Raw genomic sequence first — 12998 nt, 5'->3', positions numbered from 1 at the left:
TCGTTCTGGTCCATAAAGTAAAACATCACTCGTCCTGGTCCACACGGCAGGTCATCACTTGTTCTGGTCCACACCTTTAAGGCATTAGAGGACAGCCTAATCCCACTACCCAAGTCACGTATTATTTCAACCACATTCGTCCTCGGGAGAGAAACCCAGCACAATGATTAACTCCTTATTCTCCTCCTTGTAATACGTCTGTGTGAGGAATGGCTGTGGCGTGGCCGACGAGCACACACAAGGAACTCGGTCTCTACCGCCACCTGACAGATCTTGACGAAGTATGGCCAGCAGATGATGCTGTCTTGATACAGTACTCAGGTGTGTATGTGTGCAGACTTGACGTTGCGTGGTTCTTCCCTTTGGTCACCAACAACCTTCACTGACGCAACTGTTTGTATCTACCTAGATGTAAAAAGTCTTTGAAATTTCTTCGAAGACGATATTTCGTATATATATCTTTGTATTTTTTGTATAGATAGTCGTATCACCATAAAACGCCTCAAAATTTTCAATATAGATGATTTCCTATCCACGGAATCATGGTATTTCACACTTTATCAACACCAACCAAGCCAGCAAAAAGTGCATATCACAAGGGCACAGAGAGAAATATATCCAAAACTTCTCCCCACAAGTTACACACCCCATAAAAAAAGGGACCAGCTCAGACACAACCAATCACTATCAAACGAAATAAAACAACATATTCAAATTTTGAATAAGACCATCATCAAATTAATCAATGAAAGGTAAAATACAAAGTGGCACAACTTTTTCAACACTATGAACAAGACACACTGAGACCAACTGTTGCGCACTTACCGCACTAATCCAGGCCCCACCCGTGAAGCAACTCACCCATTTCAGTGGCATCCCTTCTACTAAAGAACAAACAGACAACCTCGTAAGACACTACTCAAAAATCATGTGCAAACCAACGAAATCCCTAAAGACGATCGTCATGAAAAACCTACTCAAAATCCATCAAGAAACATCTACCCACCCACACTTCACGTCCACTGATACGAGCAATGCAATGAAAACCTTAAAGAACACTCCTGCAGCAAGCACTGACGACACACCAAACATTCACATAAAACACCTTGGCTCAGTTGCAGTCTAACCGCTTACAGGCATCTTTAGCAACTCTTGGCTTCACAACAAAATCTCCAACATCGGAAAACGTCCAAACATGATACCAATTCTAAAGCCCTCTCAAACACGCACCTTCCTTTCCTCATACCGTCCTATATCACTTCTGTCTCCAGTAATCAAACTGTGTGAAACTTTGATCCACTACAGAATTTAGCAAAATATCCCACCTTCGCCGATTCAGAATGGCTCCAGACCTAATTACACCGCAACACATCTTAGATTGCTTAAACCAACCACAACCTTACTCCCGCACAATACGAGTGGCAACAGACAACGAATGGCTTGAAACTGTTCCCCTAACAGGCACCCGCCGTAACAATAACAAAAGTGGTTGAGCAGCAGCGTCAACTCTAAATCCCTTAAACTTTCCAATGGAGCAGTATTTCCTCAACCCTTTCCGATATCCTCCTACACGACCTCCCATTACCTCCAGCAACCACAACATGAAGATCCTCTCACACGCAAACGAATTCATAGTCACATCTTAAAACCTAAAACCAAAGTCGCAACATATATGCAACACAAACATCACGCAACTGGAGCAACAGGTCACCCAGAGCAAAATGTCTGTATCTACAAAGAAATTTTCAATCACTTGCCTAACCACAGACAGACACAAATCTAGCTCACATCCTACAGTAACCTTGAATGACAGTCACTCTCACTAGATAAAACAACAACCATTTTAGGCATCACATACAGCACACATATGACATTCGCTCCCCAAACCAATAACACAAACACAAAAGCAACACACTAACTAAATGCCATCAAGAAAACCAACTAGCTCCTGAGTTGGACAAGAAAAAAGAATCCTCTTCACGCTAAACTATGCCTCATCCGCCTGATCTTTCCATCCTCTAAAAAGCAAATATAACAAAGCTATAAACCGCACAAAACAGAGCACTCAGAACAGTTCTCTAGCTGCAAAGAAACCACACATACTGAACACTTGCACAACGAAACAAAGAACCTCCCAATACAATCCCACCTCAACGTGCTCGGTACTCATTTCTTTATAATGGCACTCGATCATTTTTCATTCATACCACTCCATAACTGATCACTTACCCCCAAGCAGAAATAAAAGGCCTATCCATGCCTCCACCCACAGAAAAAGTAACAGACAAAATAGATACACAGTGAAATGACACGACAAGCGCTTAAGACTTCCCCGCCCAAATCAGTCTTAAATACCAACCCACCAAACATACATCCTTCTGAAACAACACCACCAGAAAAAAACGTGACGCTCTGGACATCACCCATCGCTACATTACTACAAACAACAGTTCAACACATCCCAGGACATTTCATGCCCACGATGCACCATCCACCATGAAGTCACCGAACACCTGCTTAGGTGCCCCACACTCTCCACTTTACACTTCACACATGTCATGACGCTTTTTGATCTATGGTCCCATCCAGTGGACGTGAGCGCTCCCTACGTGTTGGGGGAGTTGTATAACAATAGGACTCCTGGGACAGGAAGTAATGATATATATATATATATGATGTCTCCATGGTTGTTTAATTTATTATGGATGGGGTTGTTAAGAAGGTGAATGCAAGAGTTTTGGAGAGAGGAGCACGAATGCAGTCTGTTGTGGATGAGAGGGCTTGGGAAGGAGTCAGTTGTTCTTCGCTGATGATACATCGCTGGTGGCTGATTCGGGTGAGAAACTGCAGAAGTAGGTGACTGAGTTTGGTAAAGTGTGTGAAAGAAGAAAGTTAAGAGTAAATGTGAATATGAGCAAGGTTATTAGGTTCAGTAGGGTTGAGGGGCAAGTTAACTGGGAGGAAAATTTGAACTGAGAAAAACTAGAGGGAGTGAAGTGTTTTAGATATCTGAGAGTGGACTTAGCATCGCATGGAACCATGGAAGCGGAAGTGAGTCACACGGTGGGGGAAGGGGCGAAGGCTCTGGGAGCGTTGAAGAATGTGTGGAAGACGAGAACGTTATTTCAGAGAGCAAAAATGGGTTATGTTTGAAGGAATAGTGGTTCCAACAATGTTATATGGTTGCGAGGCATGGGCTATAGATATGGTTGTGCGGAGGAGGGTGGATGTATTGGAAATGAAATGTTTGAGAATATGTGGTGTGAGGTGGTTTGATCGAGTAAGTAATGAAAGAGTAAGAGAGATGTGTGGAAATAAAAAGAGTGTGGTTGAGAGAGCAGAAGAGGGTGTGTTGAAATGGTTTGGACACATGGAGAGAATGAGTGAGAAAAGATTGGCAAAGAAGATATATGTGTCAGAGATGGAGAGAAGGAGAAGCGGGAGACCAAAGTGAAGGTGAGAGGATGGAGTGAAAAATATTTTGAGCGATCGGAGCCTGAACATGCAGGAGGGTGAAAGGCTTGCAAGGAATAGAGTGAATTGGAACGATGTGGTATACCGGGGTGGACGTGCTGTCAATGGATTGAACTAGGGCATGTGAAGCGTCTGAGGTAAACCATGGAAAGGTCTGTGGGGCCTTGATGTGGAAAGGGAGCTGTGGTTCCGGTGCATTACACATGACAGCTGGAGACTGTGAACGAATGTGGCCTTTTTTTGTCATTTCCTGGCGCTACTTCGCTGGTGTGGGGATGATGCTACTTCATGTGAGGCGGGTTGGTGACGGGAATGGATGTATATGTCTGTGCATGTACATGTATGTATACGTTGAAATGTATATGTAAGTATATATGCGTGTGTGGGCGTTTATGTATATACATGTGTACGTGGGTGGGTTGGGCCATTCCTCGCCTGTTTCCTTGCGCTACCTCGCTGATACAGGAGACGGCGATTAAGTATAATGATAATATATATGTATATTTGCGTGTGAGGACGTGTGTGTATATACATGTGTATGGGGGTGGGTTGCGCCATTTCTTTCGTCTGTTTCCTTGCGCTATCTCGCAAACGCGGGAGACAGCGACAAAGCAAAATAAATAGATAAATAAAATATATATATATATATATATATATATATATATATATATATATATATATATATATATATATATATATATACATGTGTGTGTGTGTGTGTGTGTGTGTGTGTTATCTATAGTTGTCCTAGAACTAACTCCTACGAAATATTTCGGTGTCACCCAGGACCTTTCTAAAGGCTCCTGCATCCCAAGGCCTCACTGATTTCAAGAGCACAGATATGTAGACTCCTTTGGAGTGAGAAGTTCTTGGACAAGACTATACTTATCATGATGAGGCCTCGCCGAAGATGAGTGTCACTCGTGGGGTAGCCACAAGCAAGCGCAGGTAGTATAAGCAAGTTTTATGTTAAATGCATCATTTGAGCGCTACGACACCCGTTACTCACTACACCACCTCCTGCCAAAGAAGAATTAATTTATATTCGGAACTACAAACTATTTGCTCCTACTGTGTAATTTCTCTTAGGCAGGCATGAATTCTTCAGTGGCAAAGACATTTTCGATAACGGGTGAAATTTCATATTTCTTACTTCAACTGAAGTGTACTTTAAGTCCTAGTAATTATATATATAGTCTTTTCATCCAATCCTTATTCTCGGCCGTTCAAATTCTATTGTACATTATTCATTAGAGCGTCCCCCGTGCAAGAGCCAGCCAGACAGGGGAGTTGATGCCCTCAGATGACAGGTCGTCCGTCACACAAGGCAGGGGAGATGCGCCTCGGTTTGCTCACCTCACAGAGTTAGGTACAAACTTTCCCTCAGCAACATTATGTGGGTGCCATAACTTTGCACCATTGATGAGGTACGTTCACTTATGAACAATATAAGGCTACTTTCACATGCCAAACATTGTAGCGCCACGTTCATCTAGCAGCAACGATGGGTTACGTTTACGTATCTACACTGTATGGACATATTTATACAGCGACATTAATTAAGTTGTTACTTAAAGGAAGACAATCCTCCATCAACATCGATTCATTACGTTTACCTGTCTATACTTCAGGGACAGTTCGTCTGGTATCACTGATGGGTTACGTTTACAAACTATTTGGGAACACTTTTATCTGTTACTCTGACCTAAATGCATTGTGGAAACACGTCCAATTGGCAACAGGACTAAGTTACTTTCACTTAGCTGTAGTGTGGGGAAGAACCTCACCAAGAAACACTCTGGCTACGCTCTCATAGCTGCACCGTGATGACACTCTCATCTGGCAACACTGTCGACATAACATTCCAGTCTGTCACCATAAGACCACGTCTGGAAAACCATCAAGGAATCAAACTACATAAAAGAAAATACCAGAAGAGCCTTCGAGTACTTGAGTAATTGGACAAAAGAGAAGGTCGGGGAGATATTTAATGCATATATAAAACCCTAATTTTAGAATGAATAATCAATTTCGTCGCTCAACTTGAAGGAGGATATCGGATCTGTCAAAAAAGGTCCAACAGACAAGAGATTGCACCTCAAGCAAGGAAGCGAAGCTACAGGGGAAAAGTTAGTGGCCATAAACTTGCTAAAGACCAAAGAAAAAATGTAAGCGTAAACGTTATTGTATCAGAATTAAGAGGCATGGTGCATAACAAATGCAATAACGTAATAAGGTATTTGTGATAGTTCGATGGGTGCCCGCTAGAGGGGTGTTGAGGAGGATATCAGGACTTGAGGTACGACATTCAGACCTAATATCCCCTTATATTTGTATATGTGTTGATTTCCTTCAGCATTATCCTACTTAATACCATATTGATTAAAGCTTTAAGATTTCTCTGTGGAACTGACAATATTGACATGGAAGAATTATCTGAAACAAAGGAGAACAGGTCAGGTAAATGTCACAATAGAAGTCAGAAAAATGTGAAGAAATATTCATATGCTAATAGATAGCAAACTAATGAAGTAAGTCAAGTAAGAAAGTACTGAATGGAAAGAACATATACGAATATAAAAAATGCATAACAGAGAAAAGAAGTTTCGAAATGGGACCAAACATGTATAAAAAAAAAATCTGTCCCTTGATACACAAATAAATTAGAGAATGGTAGGGAACGACATATAAATATGTAAACACACGTTAACACCTGCAAAATTTTTAAAGACTACACCATGAAACCACAAGGCACATGGAAAAAGCCTAAAGGAATGACATGAAAAACGTGAAAAAATACTTTCATCATCGTAACAATTCCCCCGCCCCTCACCCAAAACCCCCTACACGTGGAACATCAAATAAAGTAGAAATGAATATTGATGGCACTGGGAAGTTTAAAAGCTTGTATGATATTAATGAAAGGTTAAGATATGGGGTCCCTCAAGTAGCCGTACTCATGTACGGCTACACACACACACACACACACACACACACACACACCGATTATTTTTGTCTTGAAAGGTCGTACATCCGACAAAGAAGAAAAGGAACGAACGATAAGAAGTATACAATATATTAACTGAAACTGTAGAAAGCGTAGTTTGCACTGCTAGAGATGGAGCAATCAATAATTGAGGAGAGGTTCAGAAAAGCGCAGAGCATAAAAGAATCAGAGCTCTTCATGTGATACAAGGGGGATTATAGATAAAGTCAGAAACGAAGGCTGATAATTAATTCATAACCAGTGGACGTAACAGAGAACCAATTCTAATTACTTTTCATTTGCAGTCATCTACCAAGAGAGGTACTTAGGCAAGTCAACAAACTTACAAACAAGGTGGAATTCAGGTTGGTATACATCAAATGTGGTAGACCGAGGGAGGACAAGGAGAAAAGTAGATAATTTAGTCAAAAGATGAAAAATCAAGGAACACGAAATGAGACAAGAGAACAGAACAGCACCGTAGAGAGGTCAGGAATACTAAGTGATGATAATGTCAGACTAAAAGCAATGCTTACAAATGCAGATGGATAAGCAGTAAAACGTGTACAGCTGGAAAACAAGGATCATATAAGGGGAAACGCAACTGCGATTGCGTGAGTTGAGGAAACAAAGCTGACTAAAGAGATAAGATCTCGTCTGTTCTGTTCATCATCTGAGCCTAAAATACGAAAGAATAACATGCATGTAATATCTACATGAAGCGTGTCTGTGCAAATCATCAAGTATGGTAAATCTGTGGATACAGTTTTAATCAAAAGTATCATAAAAGTCCCAAAAGAAATGAATTAGAAAAGGAAAAGGATGTAAGTTCTTAGGATGAAAACAATCCAATCATAATCTTGTCTTCATGTAAATAAATAAATGGAGACAGCATTTCCTAATTAAGATCAAAATTCTACGTTTCACAAAGATTAAAAATAACTATAATCGATCTCACTCTAAACCTCAGAAAACTTTTAATCTTCGTTAGCATTTCATTGAAGCCTATGCTGGAGCTATTCCTGTATGACAGGAAGGACTCCAATATTAGCAGTTCGCTATCTCACAGCTAACACGAAGAGCGCCGCCGACATTGAGTAGCGACTTTCATGGGCGTGATTGCGTACCGCTAAGAAAAGCTATTGGCCATTGGGCAATTGGTTCATGCTGATCGCCTAAATGCTCGTGGTTGAGTGTCCTGACGTGTCGCTTCGTCTTGCCAGTACACAAAGCATTACAGCTATTTTACTTGCGCTGGTAAACAATGGATGACGGTAACCCCAGGAATGATGCCTAAAAAAGATTGGATTCTTTTTTGTATTCTTTGGAAACTAACGATAATCCGAAGATGAAATTCACGTAACAAGGTAGTCTGTCGTTTACGGAGTAATGGCGTTTCTCAGCGAACAGAATGCGAAAGTAGATTACATTTCTTGTTGGTTGCTTCATTGACGGATATAATGACTAGCTTAATGAAATTCAAAGGAAACCCGTTCATATGCAAAGATTTTCTACTATTTTAGTTCCACGTGGAATTTGGATAATAATGAGAGCAATGCTGAATGCTCGCGTGGTTAGTGTCACCGTCAAGTTGCGCTTATGCTCGACCGGAGTAAAGAACATAAAATTGTGCAGACACCAGAAAAAAATGTGGGTTTCTCATGTGCTGGTGTAGTAAAAGAGCTCACATGCTCACAAATACTGATATAAAAAGGGAGGATATCATTTCAGTTATTCTAGTCTATATGACGAAAATTTGTGATGGGAACGTCAACAAATCTAAACCCAGTTTTGGAAAGTCGAGTCATACGAGGTCACTGTACAGTCCAGTCTAACTAGTTTTTCTTACTAAATTTTGAATATGGTTCCTCTTTTCCCTCATCTCTTGTCTTTTTCCGTTATGCATTCCTGAAGTCAGGAAGCTACTGCTACCATGAAGCAAAACCTTCTCTGGCTTCGTCACACACTAGTTTCCATCCTGCCTCCCCAGAGCAGACGCTCCTCTCCTCACGCCAAGACATCCCTTACCCTGGCCAGCCCTTCCGTTCACCCCGCCTCCTGCTCACGAACCTCTCCTCAACCCATAATCCCCCAGGCTTCCCCAGCTTACACCCCTGCTCCACCCCTCCTCCTCCCCAGCTGTCTTCCACTCAAGTTTGTTTGGCCAACTAATAAAGCCCTTGTTTTATTCCGCTATTTGCATATTATTAAAATTTTATCACAAGTTTGGGGACAGAACAACTCTTTTGATGTTCCACAGATTCTGTATCTTTTGGCTATTCAATTTTAACAAAATAAACTCCTATGACGTCGCCAGATAACACCTAGGGAACGTTGTTGTTCGAGTACTCCTGCCTTACCAAATTACTTCCCTCTTGAGTAGGATGAAAAGTCTAACACGTTGTTGACGAATGGTAAAGATGTAAGCCATGGAAAATGGAGAGAAAAATCGTGAGTTTTTATATTCCAATATCGCTGCTGGTCAGCCTGTACGGAATCATAAAATCTGGTTATTTTTCAATGCCGCGTCCCCTCTTCGCCTCTGATCCATCATCCAATGAATACAGATGCGAGATGTGTAAAAGAAATTTACAAAAATGTAATTACTTTATCGGTTGATAATCGTTGTCAAACACAGGCAGCCCGGAAGTGCATTTAATTCAGCTATAGTTACCTTTGCTTAAGCTTCAATTTGCCTTGGTTCAGTCGGTTTATCTGCGGCGCTTAACAAAAGTTTATAGTTGCGTTTATTTGTTTAAATGTTTAACTGTGTGTGATTACATTTGTGTGTTACTGGGAGAGAGGTTTACGCTCGTGTTGCTCCGTCACATAATCAGTCCATATAACATATATTTTCTCTTGTGTACACACACACACACACACACACACACACACACACACACACGCTCCCGGAGGGGAAGATGAACATCTGGGTTAGCTGTGGGCCGACTGCGGCGTCTAGGCTTCGGACCCAGGTGTGAATCATGCACTCATACAAGTGTGTGTGCGTGTGTGTGTGTGTGTGTGTGTGTGTGTGTGTGCGTGTGTGTGTGTGCGATTTTCAGTCTATCTGTCTGTCTGTTTGTGTGATTGTCAGTCTATCTGTCTGTCTGTGTTAAGTGTGTTGTTTCTTTTTTATGGGGATGGAATGGGGTACCGTCCCCATCACTTAACCTCACATTTCTGCCGTCAAGGTTTTTAATTTCCCAGGACTGGAAACATCTGTATCCTCGTCATTCAGCTTCCCTCATACATCCATTACTCAGTAAATCAAAGAAGACTTTGTCAAGTCCTTCTCATTCTTTTTGGTCAGTTTTTCTTGTTACGTCTTCTAGATTAATTCCTAATTTCTACTTTAACTCTTAAATAGATTTTTCCATGTGTTAATCTTACTTCTTCCATATGTCTTACCTCGGTTTGTTGACACACTCAGTCATCTTTATCAAATTCTCAAATGACACAGATCACCATCCATCCGACCACTGCTACAGTCTGTCCGGGACCAAGCACACGTAGTCATAACCTTGAACGCAAATGCTCCATACTTTACTCTTAACCTTGGAACCATTTGCAGACGCATTCATACGCAATCAAAATCTTTTCAGCGAGTCATTAACATCAAACGGAAATAAAAGTATCTGTAATACTAAGCCCTAACGGAATCACTTTATCATTTTTAGTCTAATTTGAAAAAAAAAAATATCCTCTTTCTTTCATCTTCTGCCCTCGCCCAATGAAGTAACTCTCGATTTATTTATGGAGTCTTCCCCAAACATTAGCAGGTAATTAATTTTTTTTACCACTCTTTTGTGAAAGGCAGCATCAAAGGTCTTCTGACAGTCCAAAAATACATCGTCCATCTATCCATCTTCGTTTTTCCATGATGTTGTACACACACTCTCATGGAGAACCCACAGATTCGCGATACATGATCTTTTCCTCCTTAATCCACGCCGCATTCTCATCCACATAATTTCTCCTAACCATGAAAACCCTCTATTTGTGTGTATGTCTCTCTGTACGTCTATATATCTATCTATGGCTCTTTGTGTGTCTATAACTGCAAGTGCATGTGCGTGTATTACTACGTAATTCCATATAAAGTCTTCATTGTGTGAAGAGAGTTTTGCACTTGTGGGGTCATATCCCTTAATGTCCCTTGACGATCATACAAAACTTTAAACGTCTTTATCACTCGCTACATTCATTATCTCTTAACTTATTCCATTTACGAATCTATTTCTTGCTACATTGATGTTTCTTCACATCTATCATTGCTTAGTTCCTTGATAAATCCTCTATCGAATCCAATTCTATTATTTACAGCTTATCAATATCGACGTTTTCAAGTTGATACAAAAACTTGTTTCCTTTATTCTAGCTTGGATAATGCTATTCTTGTTCTCCCTTTCTGATACTCGGCTTCCTTGTTTCGGGCAAAATCCTTGTCGTCCACAGTTGGATCTCCTTAAGAATATCTTTGTCTCTTCAAGGGAGATGTTCAAACTGACCTTTCTGAGGTTTTCCCTGTCTGCTCCATATGCCTTAGATCAACTAATCGACAGCAAGTGGGCCCCCTGTATACCAACAATGCTCCGGTTTATTCTATCCCTTGCACACCTCACACATTCTCGCATGTCATGCCCCAAACACTTAAAGTATCTTTCACTCCATCCTTCTAACTCCTCCTTAGTTTCCTGTTTTCCTTGTTCCTTCCACTTCTGACAAAAATTCCTTCTTAATCATCCTCTTCAAATCCAAACCATTTCAGCACACACTCTTCAGCTCTCTTATAAATACTTCTCTTATCACCACTCCTCTATTATGCCCTTTCATTTCATATTTGATCAACCTTCCCTACACCACAAATTATTCGCAAACATTTCATTACAACACATCCATCCTCTTCCATACTTGTTTATTGAGGGCCCCTGCCCCGCATCCATATACGACCGTTAGAACTACTAAACCATTAAAACCATCAACTTTGCCCTCACCGACAATGCCCTCTCTCCACACACTCTTCAATGCGCCTTGAACCTATGCTCCCTCACCTAACCTATTTTACTTTCATAGATCCATTAATGCCCTGCCATGTCAACTCCCAGGTATCTAATATGTCACTTCATCCAGCTTCTCTCCATTCAAACGCACACCCCCAACTACCCTGTCTCCCTTCACTGTTAAACCTAATAAATTTGCTTTTATTTACTTACTCTCAGCTTTCTTATTTCACACACTTTCCCAAGCTCAGACACCAGCTTCTAGTTTATCAGCTCAGTTCAGTTGTACGTTGGGAGGCATCGACTGTTCATTGGCCTGTCCCTGTGTACCGTTTTACTTATGACTCCACGCCGTGCTCTGGTCTGTGGTGTAAACTCATTCTATCTATTCATTTCCTTCTCTCTTTTCACTTTCCTTTCCTTATGATCCAAAATTTTATTATTTCTTTAAAATTTCCCATATTTTTGGTTTCAAATATCAGTTCGTCCATTATCTGGACGTGGTCGGCCTTGTATGGCTGTTGTAGTCTTGTTTCCTTACTTCTTTCTTAGCCGTACTTCAGACATTACAGGATGAAGGAACTCAATTATTCTATCTCTGTCCCACAACAGTAGCATGTCATAGCTCCTTTTTAATATCTATTCCTACCCGTTAGGGAAAAGTTATTTGTTCCACAAAGGAACATGATTGTGGATGCTGGACGAATTTCGTACTGTGCTCATTCACCCTCTGTATCTTCACTCCAGTTTCTAAACTTTACTTATCTTCCGTCTTCTTTCTCGATTCTGGTATCCCATTATTTTCTTTTTATGTCCTGTTCTGCAGTCTAGCGTTTAGTTGCTTTAATCCGTTTGTTCTTTCTTTCCATTCGTATTTCTTGTCCTCTCACGTGAATCTGCCACCAGTCCCATGTCTTCAGCAAACAAGTGACTCATCTCCCATACACCCCCATCGCCGACAAACTACAAAACTGCTCCTGTCTACAAGACCCTTGCATTCACCTCCCATACCACACCACACATAAGCAAATGAAACAGCCACGGTGACATCACAGTACCCTGCCGGAAACCAACCTTGAACTAGAACCAGTCATCCTCCCCTCTACCTGCTCGCACACCCACCCAACTCTCTTGATAAAAGACTCTTCATTGCTTCAGGCAGCTTTCCTCCAACAGTGTATATTCGTAACATCTTCCACACAATATCTCTGTCAACTTTATCATATGCTTTTTCAAGGTCCATAAATGCCACATACAAATTCTTCCGTTTTTCTTAAGTATTTCTTACGCACATTCTCTAAATGAAACACCTGTTCCACACATCACCAACCATGAAGCCAATGTGAAGCTCTGTGCATGCCACCATCCTCTCGAATACCACTCTCCCATACAACTTGATAGGTACACTCAACAAACCAACACTTCTGCAGTTTGAACATTTTCTACAATCCCCCCTTGCATGCATATAGTAGCACCTTACAATCATTCTGCCGTACCTGAGGTATCTTGCCATGAAACACACACACAATAAAAAA

The sequence above is a fragment of the Panulirus ornatus genome, chromosome 18, assembly GCF_036320965.1.
Source record: "Panulirus ornatus isolate Po-2019 chromosome 18, ASM3632096v1, whole genome shotgun sequence".
NCBI lineage: Eukaryota > Metazoa > Arthropoda > Malacostraca > Decapoda > Palinuridae > Panulirus > Panulirus ornatus.
Note: the sequence above shows the minus strand (reverse complement) of the source record.